Source organism: Theropithecus gelada, chromosome 2 (genome assembly GCF_003255815.1).
Source record: "Theropithecus gelada isolate Dixy chromosome 2, Tgel_1.0, whole genome shotgun sequence".
Lineage (NCBI taxonomy): Eukaryota > Metazoa > Chordata > Mammalia > Primates > Cercopithecidae > Theropithecus > Theropithecus gelada.
This window is the reverse complement of record NC_037669.1, coordinates 185,016,889-185,043,377: the sequence shown is the minus strand read 5'-3', so window position 1 is coordinate 185,043,377 and position 26,489 is coordinate 185,016,889. Positions and strand designations below refer to the sequence as shown.

At 38.0% G+C, this 26,489-nt stretch overlaps 1 protein-coding gene and 1 long non-coding RNA gene across 2 annotated transcripts in view; one reads left to right on the top strand and one right to left on the bottom strand.

Annotated features, from left to right (window-relative positions):
• Window positions 1-26,489, bottom strand: part of LPP (LIM domain containing preferred translocation partner in lipoma) — a 724,515-nt gene that overhangs the window by 297,224 nt on the left and 400,802 nt on the right. The gene's annotated exons all lie outside the window — the stretch shown is intronic.
• Window positions 16,844-23,249, top strand: LOC112617949. The gene is made up of 2 exons (XR_003117992.1): window positions 16,844-17,135; window positions 23,049-23,249. It is a non-coding gene; the product is annotated as an uncharacterized LOC112617949 (long non-coding RNA).

The window sequence follows — 26,489 nt, the reverse complement described above, 5'->3', positions numbered from 1 at the left end:
TCAGCTGCCAAGGAAATGGCTCAAGCTCAGAAGTCAGCCTTCAAAATAAGGAGAGGAAGAAAGAAAAAAAAGTAAAATAAATTGATATGTCCCAACATAAAATGATGCATCTTAAAAGTAGAAAAATATAAAGGGGAGAGAGTTAAGGCAGTGCATTTTAACAACCCTTTGGATCTTGTTATAAAAACAAGGCATTGACATGCTAAAGGCAACAAGCTTAATAAGTTCTAACATGTTTTCCACCTTTTTAAGGACTCTGAATTATCTAAATGACTCACTGGTTCTCTGCAGAATTATATTAAAGTTAGACTATGCCGTGTGATTGATTGATTTATCTGTCCCTTTAAGTTGCCATCTGAAATATGAGCCCTGAGAGAAGATCAAACTTCACCAATACTTGCCAGTCCTCAGTGGAAATCTTAGAGTAATTTCTTAAAACCAGTAGTAAAAAAATTTCTAAACCCTTTAGGCAGTGATGTTTCATTTCAACTACACTAAAAAACTTTTATTCCAGTTTTAAAAAGTGTTATAAAAATGTTACATGAATGGAATTTTTCAAGGAGGGAGAAATTTATATCACAGAGGGAACTCAGGCCATCTTCACCAGTTTTAATGTTTAAAAAAAGGTTGGTAGAAAAGAAGAGATCTGGGGCTCCGAAGTAAGATGATGTTGAAAGTATTGAAAAAACCCAAATAAAGAAAATGAAAGAAAAAAAAGAGAGAGACAAGAAAGGGAACAGGATGTAGAAATGAATAATTTAGATATACGGCATGAGGAATAAGCCATGCCAATAAGTAAAAAACCATCATTTAAATAGAAAATGGCTTGTGATTGTATTAAGTCATGGCCAGATTCACACACACACACAGACACACACACACACACACACAGACACACACACACACACTAAAATTAAAAGAAACATTTAAACTTATTTTTCTAATCTAAAATGGGAAAGAGGCGCTTACTTTTTAAAGAAAAATTCCTCATTTAATTCTTTCTCTTATCAGAGAACCTTCTTTGTCAGTTTTAACAGCAGATTAATCACTTTCGCAACCTACGGAAAAAGTTTTCTGGAAAGCATAACAGCCTACAAGTGTAAATGACAGTATTACTTTTCCTGCAGCTCACCCGCCTACAAATTCTCTCTCATCCATGACTCAGCATGAGGTAAAAGGAGCTAATGAAAAGGGCCACATTTCCTTTTAAAAATTGTGAACTTTCTTTCAAAGTGCAGAACTATTAAAAAAAAAAATCCCCCAAAGCTTGACAGAAAAATGAAGTAGCTCTCCATGAATGTTTGTCAGTTATATACCTAGAAATTTTCTTCCAAGTAATGCTAAAAATAAGCTTGCTGTTTGACTCCCACCCCAGGCCAAATGCTGTACTTGATTGGGGATTTAGTACTTACACATATCTATAGTACATTTGTAGGATTATGGGGGAGCGGGGGGCAGGGATAGAAATGTTGCTTTGCTGAAACCAAGACATCAAGAGGAAAGACGAGAAACACAGAACTTTGTGGTCAAGAGAAGGGACTTGTCCTGGGACTTTCCCTCCTTGTAAAATACCAATTGATTTGATCTTGTGAAGAAGCTCTGTAGAGGCAGTCAGGTTCCTGGGAGGAATGACAGAGGTAAGAAAATTCTGTTTTATGATACAGAAGGAAAGATGGGATCCCTTTGCTGTATGTGCGCTGGCGAGACAGTCACACACTAAACAATCATCGAATATTTACCAAGTGTCCGATCTCTGCTAGATACTGTGCTCAGCTCTTGGCAGCCGAGACTAGAAGTGTAACAAGATGGTTCGGGTCAATGGTCATCGTCCCGTGGAACTTAAAATGAGTAGAAAGAGGTTATCATTTGGGAGAGGCAGTGAGAGAATGATCATTTGCAGGGTGAAAGGTGTGGGGATTAGAAAGTTCAAGGAGAAAGACGTAGAAGGACACAGCAAGGACATTAAACTAAATCGTACCAGAGGAGTGAGCTGAAAATGTCTTAAGGAAATGGCATCTATGTTGAGACAAGGCAATGAAGGACTGGGATAATGAACAATGTTCCAGGCTAAAAACAATACCATGTGACTCTCCAGTGGTGACTCAACGTCTCTGGGGATCACAGCAAAGGCAGTGTGTGGCTATAGCATGGTGCATAAGTGGGGCAGGAATGAGATACTTCACATCTTCTTCATGTATACCAGAGAGGTATACAACATCTAAAAAGAAAAGTTCAATTACTATTCCTATTTCGCACGTGGAAAACGAACCAAAAAAAGGTTATTTTGTCCAAGATCACATGGTTATATGAGATTCAAAGACATTTCTATTTGACTTCAGAGCCTGTTTTCCTAAACACTGCCTTATACTACAGGGATAAGGAGATAAGGTATTACACAGGAAAGTAATACAGTCGGATTTGCACTGTAGGAAGGCCTTGGTGGATAGATCGGGGCAATGGTGGGGAAATGGATAGAAGGAAACCCGTTAGGAGGGCATCATCAATGGCCCATGAAAGATGATGCTGATCTGAAATCACACACCAGCAGCAGAAATGAGGAGAAGTAGAAAGATTTGTGAAATATTTAGGAGGTAAAAATGACAATAAGGGAAAGAGAGGGTTTAGAAATAGTACTTAAACTTCTGGCTTAGGAAACTGGTTAGATGGGGATGCCACATACCAAAACAACATTGGAGTAGAAGAAATTCCTGGCAGAAGTGGATGAGCTTATTTTGAAAACACTGAGGCTGAGATTTCTGTGATACATCCAAATGCACCTGAATGATAAACAGTTAGAAACAACTGAATCTGAAGGGCAAGAAAGTTTACTGAAACAAATTTATATCATATTGTAGAACTGATAGTTGATGCCATAGTAGTTAAAGGCTCTCTTAACCCAGTGTGGGAAGTGGAACAGGAGCAGGCCCTAGGAAAGACACCCCTCCCCAAAGCCCATCAAAGAAAAACAACATTCAAGGCCGGGCACAGTGGCTCATGCCTGAAATACCAGCACTTTGGGAGGACGAGGTGGGCGGATCAGTTGATGTTAGGAGTTTGAGACCAGTCTGGCCAACATGGTGAAACCCTGTCTCCACTAAAAATAAAAAATGAAAAAATGATAAAAAAATAAAATTTAGCCAGGCGTGATGATACACACTTGTAGACCTAGCTACTCGGGAGGCTGAGGCAAGAGAATCGGTTGAACATGGGAGGCAGAGGTTGCAGTGAGCCGAAATTGTGCCACTGCACTCCAGTCTGGGTGACAGAATGAGAGTCCATTTCAACAACAACAAAAAAAAAAAAAGAAAAAAGAAAAAATAAAAATGACCTTCAAGGAGTGGGAGACGAAGAGTCACTAAGGAGACTCCTAAAGTGAAATTGTTCAGAATGGTAGGAAGAAAACCAACAGAGTGTGGTGTGCATTAACGTTGAAAAGTTGGCAAGATGGCCTGACTGTGCCACAGATTTACACAAGAGCAAGTACAAAAAGAGAGACTCTGAAACAAGCCTACTGAAAGAAGGTCATGTGTTGGAAGAGTGTGCTGAAGTATTGAACCACAGACTGTAAGTTGGATGATAAAGGAAACATAAGAGACTGGTGAGGAAAAAGAAAGGTAATAGAAGGTAAATATGCTGAAGAAAAGTAGAATAGGAGTTACCTGAATGAGAGGGTGCCAGAAGAATGGGGGGTTGTGTTTCAAGGCTGGTTTTAGTTTTTATTTTTACGATTTAGGAGGTAAAATAGAGCCAAGCAATGATAAGATCCAGGGTATAACCAGGGGCTATAGAAGCTGCAGCTGAATGGAGATGAGAGTTACAGGAGATGAGTGAGTTGGGCTCTGAGCTTCCCAACAGGACTAACAGCCTGGGTAGTGACAGGAGAGAGTTGAGCCACTTGTCCTGCGGTCAATGAGTAAAGTCCAGGACCAGGACATTAACGAATGACAGCAATGTGGAAAAAAGATTATTTAGCCCAATGTCTCTAACCTTCAAGCAGAATATAAACAGTACTAAACCGCAAGTTAAGAATGCAAGAGAGACAATCAACTCTGCTGTTTGTAAGTTTAAACTAATACAAAAGACTGTCTGAGCCACTGTGGTTCTGTTTCCAGAGCAGACTGGTGAAGCCTATACAGGTCCAAGTGTGCCCAAGGTAAAATGCCAGTTTGAACACATTTACTGTTCCTGAGGCCTATCATCACTTCAGTCACCATCTCCAACGACAATGCTGGCATTCTCATGGTTCTGTTTGAACCTTTTTGCTCTTCCTGGATTTTTTTTGCCCTCAGGTATCTATTGCTTCTCTACCACAGATTTAACTTTTGTAGAAAAAAACTATGCTCCTGTGATGGTCCATTTCTGTGTTAAGTTTTTCAGGCTAAAGTCTCCATTTATTCAATCAAATTCCAATCTAGATGTGGCTGGGAAGTGTTTTGTACATGTGATTAAAGCCTCTAATCGGTTGATTTTTAAGTAATGAAGAGTACACTAGATAATCTGGTTGAGCCTGATTCAATCAGTTGAAAAGTCTTGGAAGCAGAGTTGAGGATTCCTTAAAGGAGAAGGAATTCTGGTTGTGGCAAGCAGCTTCATCTCATACCACAGAGTTACAGCCTGCCCTTCCTAATTGCCTAATCTGTTGATGTTAGACTGCCTAGCCAGCCCACAAAATCATGCAAGCTACTCCTTTCCAATTAATCTCTTAATATATATCTTTGACTGATTCTGTGTTTCTGCCACTATTTTCTGTAGACATCATCCATCACATAGACTAATCTGTGACTTTGGTGGGAAACAAACCATTCATAAGGCATGCTGATGTTGCTGCAAGACCAATATGTACACCACTCTTTGTCACATGATGATTCCCACCCTAAATAAAACAAATATTGCTTCTGAAGAAACATGCCTTCATAGTATAAGCTGAGAACACCACCAGTGAATTTGCATAAGGGCCTTGCAATAAGATGGAAACTTCCTGAATCCTTTAGACGGTGTCAGCCATCTCATAAGGAGAAGGAAAGAAAGTACACAACGTAAAAAGCCACCCTAATACTCATATAGACAAAGAGGTCATCAAAATCAGGAAGAGACCAGCAAAAGGTAGAGAAAAATATGATTAAAGAGGCAGAAGTTGTTGATCTTACTGATAATCTTTTATAAATGTTATCTGCCTATAATTATAATTAAATACTAAATGTTTTGAATAAGTTTTTTTTAATTGAGAAACAATTCTATTGAGAACATACTTAATTTCAAGAGCATTACTCTCATGGAAAATGTAACAAAATTATGTTATTCTTTGGTTAAAATAGGTCTTGATATCTTGTCAATTCAGCTATTGCACGGTAGTACTATGGTTTGCATAAGCCAGGGTTTAAACTTGAGATCTTAACACATCAGGGTTTTTATTTTATTTTATATGTGTGTGTTGTGTGTGTATTTATTTATTTGATTAGAGGCAGGATCTTGCTCTGTTGCCCAGGCTGGAGTGCAGTGGTGCAATCATGGCTCACTGTAGCCTTGACCTCCTACCTCCTGGGCTCAAGCAAGCCTCCTACCTCAGCCCACCCCCAACACCCCCAACCCCCTACCAGCGAGGTGACACAACAAGCACATGCCACCATGCCTAGCTAATCCTGGCTATTTAAAAAATTTTTTTGTAGAGACAGGATCTCACTATGTTGCCCAGGCTGGTCTCAAACTCCTGGGCTCATGGGATTATACCACCTCAGCATCCCAAAGAGTTCAGATTACAGGCATGAGCCACGGTGCCCAGCCTCATTGGGGTTTTAAAAAAAAATGAGATCTAGAATTCTTAATAAAGTTAGATATTCAGTTACTAGAGGTACTATATTTAAAAACAAAATTTTAACACATTTGTTTTTATTGCTTTTTAATTTTAGTGTAGTTTTGTCCAGTTAACACAGAAACATGATGAACGTGTATGATATTTCTGTTTTGAAATAATTTAAGTAATTACAGAATGTAAACATGCTAAGACCTTAATATGATACCCTTTATTGTTCACATGATACCTGAAGTTTCAAAGAGGGCACATTACTTTTCCAGTGTCACAGAGATTGGGTGGAACCTGGGCTCGAATGTCACTTTCCGACCTTTTTTCCCAGTGTTCTTCCCACTGCTCAGTATTAAGTAAGAGAGTTTTAAAGCACATTCACACACACACCTCCATGTTCTCTGCTCTCCCCACCCTTAGTAAAATCCCCTGGGATGCTTTTGGCAGGATTCAGAGATGGCTTTGGCAGCTGTAGCCACGTTCCTGGAATCCATCTGCAAGTGCTGGTCAGCAGAGCCTGCTTCATTCCCTTTTTGGTATTAGTCAGTAAAGGTTAAGTGTATGTGAATTATCATAAGTTTATTTTTGGTCTCCCACTACCCTCCCTTTTTTTTTTTTTTGGTAAGTGATCAATGACTACCAGGCACAGGAAATACATTTCACTGAATGATTGTCTAAAATCAAAACTCCATCTGGGCTGGAACAGAGACAGGATTAGGGATGACCATTTATAACATTAATACCAGCTACATTAAACCACTGAAAGATGCTTAGAGCGGGAAAAGGGTCTTCACCTTTGCCTGAAACTACTTCCAAGGCTGAATCCTGGCTCCTCTGCTAGCCCACGTGTTGCGTGTAATAGCAGCACATACAGCTGGTGATCACATTGTGACTCAGTGCACCACAGGGAGAGAGGGTTGGACGGATGAGGAACTAACTCAGAATTGTAGAACAGAAGTCTCAACTAGCAAGTACTAAATGTGGTCTCCTTCGTTGAACAAATCAAGTTGAAAGAAAAAAAAAAGTGAGGGAATGAGCTGCTAAAGTTAATTTCCTTAAAGTGAGAGAGAATATTTCCCCTTTAAAAATTAAATGACACACAAACAAACCCGTCACCTTCATTGTGGATTAAATGAGTATTATAATAACTAAAACTAGCAGCATAACATGGACTGATGAAGACAATATTATAGAATGAAAATTAGTTTAAGTATAGCAGGGGTGGTCCTGGGGTGGGGAGTAAAATTCATAACCACAGCCATCTGGAAAAGATGAAAAAAATTAAGTATATAAGAGAAGAAAAGAGAAGAAAATAAAGTATATAAGCTTTAGCTATTAGGGACTCAAACTCCTGGCTGCTAGGAAGGAAGCCAATCAAGATTTTATGAACCTAAAAGAACAAAGGAAAGGAAGAGAAGGAAAATGGGGAAAGGATAAGAAAATGAAGGGAAGGAAGGGAAGTGGAAGGACCATAATGGCTACTCCACTTGAAAGGGGTTTACTGCAACCACCAGTCTTATGTTTAAATGTTCTCTCTCTTCAGGGCAGTAGGCAAGGAGGGTCACTCTACATTGAAATTAATATTAAAAACCATAGTTGTATCTTTGTTTTGAGACAGATTCAAGTACAGAGACAATCATATATGGACACAAGGACAATCCACCTTCTTTCAAAAATCTCATCTCTTTTTCTACCGTAGTACATTTAAGATCTAGGTTTCACAGTTTATTCTGTGAAAGATTCTGGTTAGTGACTTTCTGGAAAGAAGGAAGGAGGCAGGGAGGGAGGAGAGAGAGAGGGAGACGGAGGTGGGGAGAGGAAGACAGAGCGGGGAGAGGAAAAGAGAGAGAAAGAGAAAGAAAGGGCGAGAGAAGAAGGAAGGGGAGGGGAGGGGAGGAGGGAGGGAGGGAGGAAGGGAAGGAAGGAGGGAGGGAGGGAGGGAGGAAAACAAAGAGAGGAGAGGAGGGAAACAGTAGAAAGGAATGGAGGGAGAAAAAATGTAAGTTTTTAATTTGCCTTTGTAGATATTTATTACTGAAGATTTTTTTACTTGCAAAACATACTATATACATATGTATATACATACATATACTTATATAAATTTGTTAAAATATGTAGTATACATACATTTATAAATATATTAATTACTATATGTAAAACAAAAACAAAGTAGGCTCATTAGAGAAAATTTAAAGATAAGTAGAGAAGTATAGAAAGAAGCCGGTTCCCCAAATCCCAGAAATAAATTGGTTAGTGTATATTGACCATTAGATTTCAAGAAATACACACATGTACTTATATATGTATGAAAATATATTCACAATTCAGATAACATATAGATTTATCAATCATATTAGACATGGAAGTAACTAGGGTATATTTCTTATTTCACATAAGAGATAATTAGATGAGAATATTTTGTTATTGTCAGGGAAATAACAGAATTAGGATTTTTTAAATCCAAGGCCCTACAGTTATACATAATGAATATCAAAGACATTTTCAGATTTAGTCTTACAAATCTAGAAAGTGTGGGGCAGAAAAAGCCAGTGTTTGAGAGCTCGGTGATCTTAAAAACAACTACTGTCTTAAAGGGGATTATTACCACTTTGCCACTTACAAAATGCTTCTGACTCCTTTCTACACAACACGTCCATATGATTGCCAATGTTATCCTTCCATTTTACCCAAAGGGAAATGAGGCTCCAAGATAACCACGCTGATTAATGTCACCAACCCAGTAAATCATGGAGAAAGGACTTGGATGTCTGAAAACAAATTATTTTACAGGTGGAAAAGTTAACAAAGAATGTACAATGTTTTCTGAAAATGTGTAATTCTCTTCATCATTTTGAACTATGGCTTCTAGAAATCTGCCTACTGGTGATGGAGATAGTAATGGAAGTATCACCCATCAGGACATAGTAAGATACAACCTCTTTTCCTCCCTGATTACTATCATTTTGGAGAAAATATGCCTATGATATGTAGCAAGACTAAAATAATTCTCATGTTAGAACTTCAAGAATTAAGATTCAGCACTGCTAATCCTTGATTTGTTTTCTGCAATACAGAAGACAGGCCCTGAGACAGTGTAGTGACTTGGTGGTACAAAGCGAAGAGCACTGGACTGCAAGTTAGGAAACCTGTACTCAAAACTCTGCATCACAGAAGAGCCTTGCAAACGAGCAAGCCCGTCTCCTTACCCAACAGAAAATAAAGCTATTGAAAATCATAGAGGTACTAGGTAATGTGCCTGGCACCATGTGTGTTATGCAGAAGGAGCTAACTCAACATTATACCAGCCTACCATTTACCATCTCAGAGAGTGAGCCCACAATCCACTAACTTATATAATGAATGTCCGTTCCTCTAACCTGGTGCCACTCAGCTCAACAGCGGCTATAGTAATGCAATTGCTTAAATTCTGTGTACTTAAAGGAAATTCACCAATTGGTTTGAACCAAATCAAATTCCTGCCCTATCTGAAGTGTGCAAAGACCAAAAAATATCAAAAGGCTACAACCTTTCCTGAATCAAGTCTGGATTTAAACCAATGGTCTTAAATAAAATAAGAATCACTAAAATAGAGAACATTCGCCTCAGGAGTTAAGAGCAGGGCTTTAAATCAGTGGCCCCTTGTGTGCTTGGGGGTGGAAAGTATTCAGATGACAGGCTTCTTCTCCAATAGGGCTTCTTTCCAAACACTTCCGTGCGTCTCTGGTCATTACAGAAAGCTCAGGGTCCTAAAAGATCATCATATTTTATTCCTCAAATCCCGTCAATCACATAGAGGCATTTTCTTGTTTGGCTTGATAGAATAGATGAGAATGATCCCACATGATCCTAACAGGCAAGAACAACTGGTGAGAACCCATTTCTCAGCATGCTTCAATCAAGAAGTCCACGTCATCAGCAGCGCTAATTTAATTTAAAAAAAGCGGTGGTGCTATAATTGGCTTGCCATTCTAGCTAGTGGGTTTCCAGGGTAACCGTGTTCTTGCCACAGATAAAATCTACCTAGTAGCACAAAGACTAAGGGTTTGGGGAAGAGCCAGCATCAAATGAGAGGTCAAGAATTCAGCCTGAAGAGAGCTACATCAAAAGCATATTTAGTTAAGGTGGACTGGATCCAAAATCTGAGCCCTGTCACGTACTAGCTGTACCATTTCAGACAAAAAATATACAACTTCTCTAGGCCTTGTTTCCTCATCTGTAAGATGAACATAATAATGGAACCTGTCTTGTAGGATTGTTACAGGAATAAAACAGAGAACTTAAACATGAATTGGTACATTTTAAATCCAGACGAAATGTAAGATAAATAAATAAGACTATGACAGATGTCCCTAAAACCTAGACATTCAGAGACCTGGAAAACTAAAAACAAAAAATCAAAATAGGTTTTGTTTTCTTTTTAATTTACAACTTTGGAGAAAAAGCATCCTGAAAGCTTCTGAAAAGAACACAAAATGGCTTGTAAAACTACGTTGTTACACAGTGATGCTCATGTTATTACTGCCTCCCAGGACTTGACTTCTGGGAATATGCTCCCATGTCAGAGGCAATTTGGAAAGTCTTAATTGAGGAAAGCCACAGCTTTTCAGGCCACAAATTAAGGATGGGGAAACCATCCTTGCTTAGGGTGTGACAGTAACTGGAATGTTTCATTGCTGTAAATACAGCAGGCCCATTTACCATGATTCCCCTCAGGGAAAAGACTCATCTGCCACAAATATAACAGTGATGAAAAAAAGGGGGAAATTTTGCCTCTGAATGAAAAAAAAGACATAAAAAAAGTGAGCAGTTTGAAGGGGTCTTTAATATGTAAATTTCAGGAGGGGGGCATCACTTTTATTGTCTTTATTTCTATTAGAAAGGGTATCTGAAGATGAATGAGGATAAGCTTCAGCTGTAAAATCCATCATGTTACACTCCCCGCTTAGCCTCCTCAACACACACACAGGAAATTAAGCTGGCAAAAGAGACATGGAACTACTTACACCTGTGCTCACACTGACAGAACAACTTTCAGGCAACAAGCAGCCAAGCAGTGAGAAACAAAGTTTGAGAGCAAGAACATGCACACACAAAAAAGTTTCTGTTGTCCTAAGATTAAATGCTGAGGCAGGAAGAGATACTATTCTTGAATCAAGTGAGAAAAGATGGTAAAGTGCGATATTAAAATGCAGCACACTGGAATAAGTTTGCCTCTATAAAAACTGTTATGTTCTGTATGTGATTTAAATTAATGCCTATATTTGTGGGAGATAAAATTAAAATGAGATAAATGGTGCCAGCATAGAGCGTGTTCGCTGGAGCAATAAATAAGGCAGTGAAAGGTATTTTACATTTCAGTCACATCTATCCAAACAGGGAGCTCAAAGCACTTGAGGAACATTTGTTAATTAAATGCTATAATAGATTTGTGAGTCACCCGGACAGTTATTATATGTATTTTTCAAAAACAGACAGAGAGGTGAAGTGACCCAAGGTCTCTGGATGCCACTGAAGAGGAAACCTAGGGTGCTGAAGGCGTGCTTTCTCTCCAGCTCAGCTGCTTCTTGGCCTGTTGGGAGAGCCTGGAAAGAAGCATCTCTGGTTGCTGTCCCATTGAACAGAGCTCACAGGCTTTCGTTTATTAACTACCTCAATAGCAAGTAAGATTACAGTTGCATGTAGGGAGAAAGGTAATAATTTTGCCACACTATTAACAATGTATTTCTCCTTTTCCCCCTTACATTACAAGAATGTCCTATGAATGATTAAATATTGTCATATCATTTATCTTCCACTTGCAAACTTGTCTAAACTATTGATTAGAGAGAGATGCCCTCTTTTCCAGTTGAAGCTCTTCAATTCTGTCCTCCACACGTCCTCTCTGACCCTCCCCTGGTCACTGGCTTCCTGTTTTAGGAGCTCTATACCCTGCAACCCCAAGGAACACACTTTGTATTCACAGCTCAGCTTGACAAGCAATCAGATTAACTTGCAAAGTGAAATCAAGCAAAATTGAGAATGTATTGATACTTGTGTATTGATCATTGATAATGGAGTAGACTGTGGCCACTGTACTGTTCTTTTACATGTTAGAAAACTCCCAAAATAGAAAGGTTAAATAAGTCTAAGGAGGAAGTATCTATTGAAACGCTGGGACAATGCCCCTCTGCTGAGCTACCACGTAAGTGAGTGGCCAGGAGAGGGCCCGTGGTTTCTGAAGATGAGGTGGCAAAGCAACACAGCAGTCATTGTAAGTGCGGGTCATTTTGCGCTGATCCAGGTGAAATTTAAGGAGGCTTGGGGATCACCAAACCTCATCTCTTATTTTTCAGAACAGAAGATTCTCAATTATATTTGTATCTTCCTTTTACATTTTAAAAAATGCATTCAAATCCATTATAGTTTGAGACACATGTCAATGTCACACAAGCAAACTCCCTGCCCTGTCTCTTCTGTGCAGGTTGGTCTACCTTTTTGTGCCTTGGGTTCTCATCTGTACAACGGGAATCGTGATCATACCCACTTAATGAGGACTAAAGGACTCTCCCCACAAAAAGCACTTACAACAGTGCCTGGTACTAGGAAGCACACAATGATTGTTAACCATTGTTACTATTACAAAGTTATCGACACTGTTCTCCACGTATTTCCAGCTCTCTGCTCCGCGGCAACCCTATGGCTAGGTGGAGCCATGTGAATAGTTATGGCTAAGGAGCTGTAAGAAGCGACATGTGTTACATCCAGGTCAAAGTGTGGAATTGCCAGTTTGAGACCCTCAGAGCTCTTTCCCTCTGGCATGGAGGTCAGAAGTGTTGGAAATGGCAACTATTAGTCTGCAAAGAACTCCTTCTGACCTATGATGGACAAGTAGCATAAATAAGAAATAAACCCTTGTTTTTGGCACCGAGATTTGGAGAGTATTTGTTACTACAGCACTACCTGAACTACCCTAACTAATAATTCTTACTTGGATTTACAAAGTGCTTATACCCCTATCATTAGATTCAATCCTCATAATGAAGAGAAAAGGGCAGAGTATACCTATTTAGCAGACATGAATTTCAGAATGAAGTTCAGCAAGTCATATTGATACAGTTGCAAGTCAGGTTCTCTAGATTTTTGGTCAATCCAAAATATTATTTCATTGCACTCTACTCACATTAAAAAGCCTTAGGACCCTTGACTCTAATATATGTATCTACTGACACTAACCTCTACCAACATCCTAATGAGGACTCTAACATTTATTGAGTTCTTACTACACTGCTCCATCAAATCAAAGATGCTACTGATTATAAAATACACCACTAGCTATTACAACACCAGAAACAAAAATTACTGCCATTTAAATTATAACATAGGGCTCTGTCATTAGAATATCTATTATATGTTTGTTGAAGTAAATGGCTTAAAATTATCCATAGTTTTTTTTTTATCATATGTCACCCCTCTATATATATAAAAAGGAAAATATAAGTTCAACAAATGAAAGCATTCCAAACATTTCTTTACATTTAAATTTCAACCATTTGAATTACTTTTCAAGTCAAAATCATGGAAGTTCTATGTTTTTCCTCATGATACTGACCTCTGGGCCATCAAGAGTCTTAATAAAAAAGGAGTCCACTATTGACTCCAGGATTTTCTTCCAAGTCACTAATCTCCATAGAAAGCAGATTTTGATGTACATGTACAGACAATGAGTGCTATGTCATGATTACCATGTAACAGTAATTAGTCAGAAATGTTAAGCACGTGAATGAGTCTTAGGATTGATGACATATGTGAGAGGAACAGTGCCTAACTGACGTCTCCGCAACTGTATGAAGTAGGCACCGTATTATTACAACCATTTTGAAGTCAGGAATTGAGGCATGGAGAGATTAAGCTGCTTGTTGAACGTTACCCAGCTGGCAAGCGGAGGATACATAGTGTTCCATCTAAGGCAGTCTGACATCTTTAGAGGAGCTGCTCTTAGCAAATATGCTGTATGACTTCTCATAATAACAATTAGATTGGCTTTTTATTATTTATTTGTTTACTTTTTGATGGTGGGGGCACAAGACTTACAAACTCTAAGGAAAGTGCTCAAACACTTGTGTAAAAGTCTTACACAGTTTACATAATGGGCTGTTTATTTTGTTTAAAGCAAACCAAAAGGAAATTGGCTCTAATATTACTACCAGCTCATTTTTGAAACAAGTAGAAAGACTTCCAGGGCTCTGTTTTTTGGTGATCCTAGAAAGAGATACTGGAAACATTTGCATACAGTCCTATCTTCTGAAAATATTGGGATGTAAGTGCAGTGAACACAGATATATAACATCTATCTATACCTACTAGGATGTACATGTGGTAGATCTTAAAACACACTTTTATTGCATTTAGTTTCATATTGGTGTCTATGTTTATACATGAACACGAATGTGAGAAAGGCAAAGAAATCACCACTACTAAACATGGGTGGGCTAAATGTGTGCTTGATCCTCGTGGAGCATGAAATAAGACTTAATCTTTGCCCAGAAGGAAAATCTTACTGAACAAGTATAACGATTGATTTTTTTCTTTAGCAGTTCTTTATCTCTTCTCCTTTTTCAAGGACAGTTAGCACAACTGAACAATTACTTAGGAGGTACAATACAAAGCTTTGAGCGTAGCTCTTTATACACTTATCAAATGAGTATAATTTGCTATAATTCTCCCTCCTGATTATATACAGTAGCTATTTCATTCTCTAAATAATATCTTATACTTTTTTTTAGAAGTTGGTTAAATTGCTTAGGAGGAGAATATTAGGCTCAGTTTCTTTGAAGGGTAATATAGTGGGAGTGACTGTATAATTATCTCTACCGGGCTTTCACCCACCATACAATGTCGTCTACTAGATCTATTGCTTTCCTGTTGAGAACTCCAGTTAATCCTACTAGCTAGCACACAGGAGAATGAGACAGGCAAATTTTATTTTTAACTAAGGACTGAGAGCATAAGAGAAAGAAATACTAAGATTGATTAAATCTGGTGCATTTGCAATTTTTACTTTAAGCCATTTCACATATATGTGCTACCCAATAGGTACACTAATTCAGACATTACAGTCATTTGTGTAGCGTGTCCTATCTGGTACTCTCTGCCTGAGACCAATTGTCCTTTAAGCCACTCCACAGCTGGGCTATTTTATGCCTTGCAATTACTACTCTATTCTGGATGGGGAGTTTTATTTTATTTTAAATTGATGTGGATTTTATTTTCAAAATGCCAAGCATTCCAAATGCTTCACACATACTAAGTTTTTAAAAACAATTCAATGGCAGAGAGAAGTTTAACATAAGCCATTCACCAAAAACATCAGGATTTCTACAATAATTTTTTTCTCCAATATTGCTTAATAGTTTGTCTATTTGCCTTACCTGCAAGACAGAACTCCAGGGCAGGGTCTCGGGCAGTCTTACTCACATGCCTCTGACCAATGACTGCCACAAGGCCTGTCACTTTTACTCTTCTCTGCATCAAGTTATGAACAGAGTACACTAAGCCCTGTCACTTTTACCCTTCTCTGCATCAAATTATGAATAGAGTATACTAATTGCATGCAGAAGTTAGAAATGATAAGATCAAACAATGTTATTCTCCTGAATTAGTGATTACGGCTATCAGATTGCAACTAGTCAAAAAAAAAAAAAAAAAAAAAAAAAACAGCCATTAAACTGAAGTTGCCATTCATTTACAAACCAATTACCACTAAAGTAGATTTGAGGTTATCTAGTGTTGGGGTGAGAATGAGAAGCAAATGAGGATGGAATTTTTAAATGTTCTAAAATTAAATTGAGGTAATGATTGCATGACTCTGTAAATAAATTACAAATCACTGAATTGTAAAAAAGCAAAATAAAAACTTTTGCCAAATACCCTCTTCACTAACACAGTGACTGTTAGTATTTTCAAAAGTGCCTTTGGTGGTCAATTCATATATTTAGGCTTTGGAGCCAGATGGCCGTGGCTGAAACATGACCTCTGCCACTTAGTGCCTCGATGAGTTATATACACCTTTCTGGGCCACAATTTCCTCTGCTGAAGAATGGGAGAAATGACAGGCTACATCATTGGATTACTAAGAAAAACAAGTGAATTGATATGTGGAAGTGATACAGTAACTTCTCAATAAATGTTTAGTTACCAATCCATATCTTTTATTTAATTATAATATTTAATATCGGAAATAATTGACTATTGCTGCAAAGGATTAATCTGACAGGGGGAATTCTACATAAAATTCTTTGTAGATAACACTATCCTACACAATACAGATGACGTACTTCTGGTTTTCATTCACAATCCAGGGCCCCTCCAATTCAAGTGTATTCAGATTATCTTTCTAAAGCATGCTTCTCATTTTTTCCTCAAACTGTCAATGCCCTGTCTTCCCTCAAACTCCTGCCCCTAGTGCCCGCAACTGCCTACAAGGACAAGGTGCACAACATACAAAGTCATTGCACTGCACCGAATCCAATTGTAAGCTGCTCTCTGAACCCTCACCAATGTTTTTTTTTTTTTTTGGCTGTTTTCTTTCTCTGTGCCACTTACTCCATTTTCCAGATACTTCAAATTCCTCGCTCAGCCAAAAACACCATTCTTTCACGCAAATCTTCCCTTCACAATTTCAATTTCTTCTGCCTAGACTGTGGTCAGCCTTGAAAAACTCCTGTACATCCTTTGTGACCCAACTCGAATGTCACATCCTCTAGCTGACCTCAATCTTCATTGTGACCTCATAATAAGACATATACACCCCTACTGAAGCATAAGTTGCCCCTCTCCACCCTTCAGGCCCTGCAGCAACTGTCTGTCCACACAGTCCCAAATGTTATACCAATACTAACCTATTGTGCATTATGTGTGATTCACCTCTGAGCCTCAGCATATTTTCTTTTCTCTTCCAGAAAAACTTCTTCCTCTCTACTTTCCACAAGCCACTCACCTAGCAAACTCCTACAAGTTTGTCAGACCTCTGTTTAGCTCAGATCAGATGCATTCAGGGTGTTATGGCAGGACACAGACATGATCATAGGAAAATTCCTCAGATCTTCTAAGACTAGCTTTGCTTTGTCCCTGAATATGCTTCCAGAGTACCCTCTGCTGACCCTAAATACTGGTCTATAGCACAAAATGGAAAACCGTCTGTCGATACACATTTTGTGATAGGCTCAGTTTCGTCTAACTATTGTCAATCTCCATAACCCTAGCACCTAGAAAGTCTCTGGCAGATATCAGATGCTCAATATCTGTTGAGTGAATGTATTAATCATCTCCTTTAAAAACAGAGTCAGTGGATTGAAGGGTAAGTATATTATATCTCAAAAAGCTATCATTTAAAAGTAAATCTGAGTCACCAGTCTATCTTTCTCCTTGTAGCGTTGCTAGACAGAGGTCTTACATGTTTTCATCCCTATCGTGGAGCCTGAAACCTACAAGTTGCTCAATAATGTTTACCGAAATTTAATAAAAATAAAATATGATGCCAGATTCTGAGCCACTGAACTACTTTCTACAAATGACCAATTTACATGAAGCTCCTCAGTAGGTAAATTGAAGTGATATCACAAATCATGCAGCTAGAAGACTCATTGCTTTCAACATGCACATTTCACAACTCACAATTGGGTCCAGTCAGTGAATTACCCAAGATCCTGCAAATAGGATCACAAAGAATGCCTTCTCCCTAATCAATATCATTAGTAGTGTCTAACTTAGAAAGACTGTTGTGATCACAGTAGCCGGATTTAGTGTTACGAATATGGACTCTGCCAGCACCAAATCACCAAATACAGGTAGGAAAGCTATAGCTAGAAATAAATAGAACACTAGTGGGTTTTTGGAAACATGATCAGATTAAACAGGTGTTGATATGCATGAGAAGAGGAATAAACAAACTACTGGTTTGCTATAAGTCATTATTTGGCAGTTGTATAATATCTGATAATTCTTCTAGGCTCTATTTACTCAAAGACCAGGAATTATAAATATATCTGCTTCACAGTACAGAAGCCAGTGAAATTAGGGACAAATGTTTTACGTATCACAAATACGGTATTCAGGCAATGATGATAACAGCATCATTCTATAAGACAGGCTTTGTTTTAAGCACTTTAGACACACTTTACACACGGCTTTGACTATAAACTGCTTCTTTTTTTTTTTTTTTCTACTAACCTATGACCAAAGAACCAACTGGTGCCACTTAATATGTGTCACAATGGTTTCTTACCACATCAAGCATAGGATGTGTTTCAATTTTCAAGAAATTAAACTGTGAGAAAGACACTTTATAGGATACAAGTAATAGAGTATAATACATTTAATAGTCCTAACAATCCTATGAGATGGGTCCTATTACCATTCCCATTTTAATGATGTGGAAGTTGAGACACAGAGAGGTTAAGGAACTTGTTCAAGGTTACTTAAAAGCTTTAATGATGAGAAAAGTTTAACAGAGACTCATAAAGCTTTACAGCGTCATCTCTCAGAAGCCCGTAAAATACTAAGAATTTGGTTTGTTTCTCTAAATGATACAATTGAACCAGTAAACTTTCCTCACTGAAGGGTATGGTGTTCTGAGATCTAAGAATTCTCATGGCAAAGTATTATGAAAATAAAAGTAGAAAGACAGAAATTTTAAACATTTCAAGTTTTTATAATTTACATCCTCTTTGCATTTATATAGCTTAGTTTGTATCAGACCAATTTGCACTCATTTGGATTTTGCTTTTAAGTTTTCTTAATCCTTTCATTTATCTGTTTTCTGTATGCATAAAGATACTGTAAGCTATTCTGGAAATGATAGTGCATTTGTTTTTTGATCTCCTTTCTCCCCTTCTCCACTCTCCAAGCCTTGCTCTGAGCTTACTGGGCATTAAATAAGTGTTGCTGACTAATTAAAAGCAAAATGGAGATCCAATTTGGCATCATATCCCAAAGCATGATATTAAAAAAGACACAACTCAAGCATAGATAGTTAGCTTCTTGTATATGATTAGTGGTATTCTTGGTATAATTTACATAGTGAGAGAACATGGCTTTTTGAACTAAACAGAAACATCCAAGGATGTGGTATGAATGTTGGAGGGAGAGATGGGAAGGGGATCAAAGGAACACATTAAGCAATGAGACTGTGATTTGACTTAATCATTGAATAGAGTCCTTAGGCTGTTCACAGTTAAGATATATATTTTTAAATCTGAGTTATTTGGTGAGGTAATGAGAGCTAACTAATAAAGCTAACATGAAATATGATACAGAAAATATGACATAGTTCCCATCCCTGTTCATTTTCAAAAAAATAATATTTTATGTATAAAATCATCTCTAAGCACAGAAAGGTTGTTTGCTGACTCTTGTTCCCACATATGAAAGTCAAGATATGATATTCCAGGTCACCTGTGAAATTCTAACATGGTTATTAGGAACAGCAATCAAAGTGTAAGCACTTTTATATCATCTTGTAATCGTGCAAGGGAAGATTGAAAAGAAACACAACTGTAAAATTTTCAAATTTTTCTCATCAAAGACACTGGTTAGTTGGGAAGTTATTGAGAATATAAAGTTAAATCTTGTTAATCCATTTTCCTATCATATGAAAATGCCTATTAACCACACAATGAAACCTTTCTTTCTCACATGCAGGTTAAACTAAAAGCTATTCCAAAATCCCTTTGCCTCTAAGCCCTAAGTGACACTGCCCAATCTCCTACCCACCCCTCCCCTTACGGTAAATAGAGAAGAGTGGCACATTCTGGCAAACGCATTAGTCCGCATCTACCAAAGTGAAAATCTGTGAGTTAAGAAACTTCTATATTGTCCAGTAGTACATGTTTATAAAAATAACCTTGAAGCTTAGTCAAAGTCTCTCTGAAGTTATCAAATATTGAATGTTTTTCATTAGTTTAATATCAAATATGTCTTCATTCTATTTGGTACTTTAAGTTTCTTTGCCATAATAAGATATAATATACATCAAACATATTTATGAAAAAACAAAAACCCCATTCAGTTTTAAAACTGCTAACAATGTTAGCTTTGACTGGGCGACAAAAATAGAATAAAGTTCCTTGAAAGTTATCAAAGTCTAATAGTATCTCACAATTCCTTTCTAATGGGCTCATTACTATGTTAGCTTTGCTTATCAGAATTTTAAATTATAGTTTTACAGATAAACTGTTTTAAAACCAGAATGAAAACTAAATACTAGTGGAACACTGATTTACAGACCAAAGCAAGCGGCAGTCTGAAAGTGAGAGGAGCGGATCTCTATGGTCCAGAACTTGTTTACTTGCAAACATCTGGGGTGAAGTCCCAGACTCAGATATTTGGTTTGCCTTGACTTTATAAATTTCTCTCTGTGATAGAGAAGTACCTACAACGTTGTCTCTACCACACCAACAGCTCTGTTTAAGCAAAAAGCCTCAAAAAGTTGTTTGTTTTAATAACTACATCACCACAGTTTTATAACAGGTAATTCTGCACTCTGGCCACAGGTAATTGGATCAGACATTGAACCCAAACCACACTAGATACCCAGGAGCTGTGCTGGAGGAAGAATTCCTTCTCCATGTGTACTGGAGAAGAACCAGCTAAAATAATGGTACTATTGGTTCAGGCTTTTCAGTGTAAGGATACAGAAAAAGAAAAGCTGGGAGCAGAGATGGAATAGAGCAAAAGCCAGAGACACACAGTGTAGGATGAGGAGGCCATGAGGCAGCAGAACATCATATAATGAGCATCCTAGTCTTCAGAAGAAGACTAAACAGAATCACTAACAGGAGCTGCCACAGAAAACAGAAGGAAAACGGAAGAAAGCTAAATCCTTGTCCAACGAAGACCCACCGGACAAGGAAACACTGGATGTTTATTTCTGAGGGATGACAAAATCAGCTGCTGTTGTGTCCTCAATGATATTCCAAGTCTCCATGAGACTTGGTTGTCTAGTTGCTGACATGGGTTTTTGGACTTCCTTCCTTCTCCCTGTATACTTACCATAAATTCCCACCATCTAAAGTCATCTGAGGTAACTTTAAGCACATCTTGGTTCCTGCAACCTGAAAGGACCTAACTAAAACAGACCCAAGAAACAATTTCTTTATTTTAAAAGAACTTAGACACACATAATTCTGGCTCACTCTGGTATATTATGGTTTTAAAAAATGACTACGTCTATTAACAGAAGGAAAATAAATAAATAAAATAGAAGGATGGGGAAGACAGTTTATTTTGTGTCTCTGCTTGTAAAGCACAACAACAAATTATCTGCGATTTGGGAATTATCCGTGAGGATGCTCCTCTGAAATCTGTAATATCCTAAAAGCTATGCAGATTAGCTCGATTCTCTTACATACCTACATTTTCAGATGTTATTCCCTGCTAATTACCCTCAATATGACCAGCTGGGAATGGTGGAAAGAAGGAGTATGGCATGGAAGGTGGACCTGACGCTGGACCTTCCTATCATAGAATCAGTACAGAGAATTCAATTATATTTTTTAAAGCCTGATTATGCAAAACACTTGTTTCTTAACAAAAAAATAAGCTAAAGGTATTTTTTAGTGCATTGCTACATTTGCATTTTTAAATTATGGTAGATATTTTTATTGCGTTAAGTACCTTATTCTATCTCAGCGAAGAGTCGTGGCTGTTTTAAGTAAACAAGACTGTTACAAGAATACCCTACTCTTCTTCCATGGTGAGTGCCTGTATTCAAACCACAGTGCCATGGAAAATAACTTCCCCAACATTTACTCTCTTGGCCACAAGTGTCTGTTTAGAGAAGTGTCTGGGTTGGTCCGGACAACACATCCCCAAGCAACTAAGTGGAAACCCAGGTCGATCACATGAGTTAAGATGAGGATTCTAACATTTGGGATGATGGCCCACACTGAATTTTGATAAATCTCAAAAAAAAAAAAAAAAACCAAGCAATTTCAATTCTGGATTCACATGTACACAAAGATATATACGTGAGGAAGCTCATCTTAACATTGTGTATAATAAAGAAAAGCTGAAGCTCTCCACTGTAAAAGAGACTCAGTGATGAACCCTTATACTATGAAGCACTATACAGAGTTAAAAATAGTATTGCAAATCCTTTTAACTGACATGAAAAGATCCAGAGGAAAAGAACTGAAAAAAATAGATAATATACCACATTTTTATATATATACACACACACATATGTAAATGTACACATAAATGTATTGATATATGCCAGAAAGATGCACAACAAAAAGACAATGGTGATGGCTCTTTGGAAAAAGAGTTGGGGTTGGCGGGGAAGAAATAGAATGGGTACTGAGGGAGGGCTGTTATGTTCTACTCCATATACTTCTCACTGCTGAAATCTGTTGTGATAAGAATTTATTTGTATATTGCCAGCATATATACGCTTCAGTAAAGTTAAGGAACAGGCCGGTTACAATGTGCTCCAAGGTACTGCACACATGTTTGGCTGTTGAGCCAGCACAGAGAATGAGAGGAACTATTCCATTCAAAATCAACAGGACCAAAAGTGAAGCTCAGTTCTACCATGTTAGAAGTAGTATTTGGCCTAACTCACTCAATCGTGTGTGCAATACTGGGATGATGATTTCTGGCCAGGCAACCTCCTAGACTTGATGTGGTAATGAACATAAAGACACTCTACAAACTGCTAGGCACTCCGCAAATCTCAAGTACTACTATTATTACTGTTTATATTATTTGACTTCCCAAATTTCCCTGGAGAAATACGGCTAAGTATGTAATAACAAATCATTTGTTTTCAACTTCTCCATTTGAACAACACTGTTTTATCCTGTCTCCTTTCACTAAGGTCTGAAATTAAAACAAACATCAAACGAGGCCGTAGGATTTTATTTATCTGTCACATACTGCTGTCATTAAACACACTTGAAATGAGTGGGTTTAGTTCAAATAAAACTGCTTCTTTCCCAAACTCAACAAACGTGAAGGGAAGAGAAAAGGAAGCTTGAGCTTGAATCACATTCAGAAGTGCTGCACGTTACATTTCAAGGAGAAGATCCATCTGGCAGGCTGACACAGGAATCAGTTTTTACAATGATCAGGTCAGGCAGATTACAGATCCAGGCTGTCAATTCTTTCACTGCAGTTTTATTTTGTTATTGGTAGCTCATTCAAAAGAAAAAAACAAAAAAAACCCTCCTAGTTATTCTATGTAAAAAAAGCTATCTTCTCTCCTTTCTAGGATTGATTTCAGTAGGCAGCAATTAGGTCCAACAAACAAGGATCTATTACCGAGCATCAACTATGGTGAAACTGTGCTTGGTGGAAGTTCAAGAAGGAATATATCAAAAGTCACGTCCTGCAGGAAGTCACAACCAATGAAGATAAACTGTTACCACTGAAAATGGTCCTCGTATGAATCAAAGATGCTGGTACCCGTGATTTTCATCTTCTTTTTTATGGAGTTCCTTCTCAAATGTACAGATATACTTAATCTTGGCAATTTATCTCTCTGCTGGCTGAGATAAAAAGAGCAACAGGCAGTACAGGTCATCAGAAGACCCTGGAAAGGGATGAGTGAGTGTGTGTGTGTATATGTGTGTGTGTGTGTATGCACGTGAGCTTGATTATAAATAGTACACACTGTAGAGGCCTCCACACTGCCCTCTTCTTAACCTTAACGCTAACTGCTCACACGTCCATGCACTGCAAATTCTCCGTGAATCCCCAGGTTCTCATTAGAAAGTGCACTTTCAAACTGCTTTATCTTTACTCATAACAGTTTCTTCTTCTGGAATGTCTCCCTCCTCCAAATGTCCATTACATTTTAATTATGTTTCACATAGTACTCAATAAATATCTGTGGAAATAAGTGAAATCTCCTATCCTTATATGTAATGAGTATTTCCTTGCAAAATTAAAAAAAATGAAGCAGAGTAATTTAATCTAATAAAGTAGGAAGTAGAACATGCTGGAGAATTCAACAAATAGGGTGGAAAATAACCTTAGAAATGATATAGTTCAATGTTGTATAAAACATGAACCAGATGTTCACAGAAGTGAAGTGATTTGCCACATTCCAAATAATTGGTAGAAGAGGGGGGTCTGAAATCTGCTCCTCTGACTTTTAGTCCAGTGCTTGTGCTATACCATGCTGTTTCCTTACATTTTTGAGAAATGACAGGGATGTGTACTGATAAGTTCAGTGGATTAATAAGTATAGAATGGAATTCCATTAAAGGAAAGACAAGAAAAATCAAGGCTGCCATTAAAACTATGGCATTTGCTTCTACAGCAACTACCTATTAAGACAACGATTGAGACAATACACACTTAAGTATCAAGGAGACCACTCTCAATGGCCACATTTTTTATAAAAACTTCACTGCCAAGCTTTGCAGAAGCCAGTGGCAATGGTGAATTTCTACAATGAAGTGAAATATCCTTCAGGCTTAATAAGTAATTTAAAGTTACAAGTATATTAGAAAATGAAGAGAATGTAGATCCTACAGCCTTAAGAAAATGTTTGAAAGTTCAATTTCATTCTCATACAAGAAAAACAAGATTTGCCTAGGGTCTAATGAGTGCACAGACATTTGAACTTGGATTGGAAATCACATTTACATTCAGGCCAAGACCCGGGACTGGGAGAAGGATGCTGCTTGAAATCCAGGCTATGTAACATGTACTGTGCGACTCCTGAGAACATCCTTTCATCTCTCATCCTGTTTCCTCATCTCTAAAATGTGGGTAAGAATCCCCATCTTCAGGAGTTACTACTGAGACTTCAATACTAACGAATAAATGAAAATACTTTGTAAACTCCCAGATATTAGGTAAATGCATTGAATTATCATTATCAGGAACGAAGAACAGCCTTTGAAGAGATTCTAGATCAGCCAGGCTCAGAAATGTTACCACTTCAGGGGCAATGGCAGGAACCCACAGACTTTGAATTCCACAAGAAGAAGAAAACACAGAAAAAGATGGGCTGCATTACCTGAATATCCAGTAAATCAAAGCATAAGTGCATAGGCCTGAACAATCTATGTATCTCTGGAGAGAACTAAGGTATAAGACTGTTATTTAAATATGTAGAAGGATATGGCTTGGCACAGGGCAAAGAGTAGGTTTATCTGAGAGTCGGGACTGGAAGCCAGGACTACCGGAACCCACTTCGTGTCTCTTTCTCCTAAACTACATTATGTAGTAGATATTGAACAACAGTAGCATGAGAAACAGATAAGGACACTGACACTGCAGTGCTGCTGAATGATTGTTGAGTAGTGGCTGGAGACCTCACTGAATTGGATGGAATCCCGAGTGATGACTGCAGACCATTTTCCCCTCTTTATCTGTGCATAGATGACTGCTTGGTGGTAGCATAGCACAGAGATAAACCAGTGAAGAAGCAGAGATGCGTCAGAGACCCTGGACCATCTACAGAAGGGGAAGTGAACCTACACCTACTACATGTCAGTCTCTGTGTTAGATGCTCTCTGTGCAATCTCTAATTATTCTAGCCATGTTAAAAAAGTAAATATAATTATTCCTCTCTTACCAGTGAAGAGATTAGGATCTGGAGAAGTGAAATGTCCTCCCAGCATTCACAGAGTTGCTGAGTGGTGGAACTAGAATTGAGGCCCCAGATGCCACAGGAAGAACAGAAGCTCTTTCCACTTTGCCAAGTGGACAGCCACATTCCAAGTGCCAGCCCACAGACAGAGGGGTCTGAGGTCCTGGAAGTAGGAGGTCAGGAAAGCTGCTATGTGAAAAGCTGGCATTCAAAGAAGAAAGCGGTTTGGGGGAACAGTGTTACATTCACATTTTCTTAAGTGAGTTTATGTGAGGTAAGTGTTTTTACATTCTCGGATGAGAAATTGGAGGATTCTAGGTACCTTTTTAAAAGTAAACATATTTCCCATTGTGGTACTGGCATAGTAAAAGAATAATAAAATATGCATAAATAGAAATATAACTGGAGGGGTGAGGTGCTGAATGACTTGGACAGAGGGGCTGATATCAGGTCTTGTCTTCCTGCCTTGAGTGAATATTGACTCTATGAAACAAAAATACAACAGTAAGAAACAACATTCTTAATTGTTTTCCTTTCTAGAAAGACCAAGACATACTATAGTTCCAGGTTTCATATAACTAGAGGTCTCATAGTACCATCATCTTTAACTCATAAAAATCAAATTGTATTACTCTTTTATCATAATGTTCAAAGTGTTTCTTGCTTGGTGCATATTTCACACATCATTTTATACTCACATGAGATCCTGAACAGGTTACATTACATATATATCTGATAGCATATTTAGGACCCAATTTTCACCATCATTGAACAGCCTTATGCAATTCAAATACTCAAAAATGTGTGAATAATCTGGTGCTTGTTGCCACGATGGCGGGCCAGTTAACAGCTGAAGGTTGAGTCATATGTCATCACAAGGATTTACTCTGAATCCCACCTAGAATTCCAGTCTAGTATGCTTGGCTGCAAGAGCCACTGACAATTCACTACATCAGCTTCCTCATGTTACATCTGGGGAGACTAAGGCTTAGACAGAGGCAAGGACATGTTCAAGGTCATAGAGCTGGACAGGGGTAGAGGCAGTGCAGGCATTAGAACCTAGGTATTTCATTACCTAATCTCTATAATACCTTCCTATGCTCTATT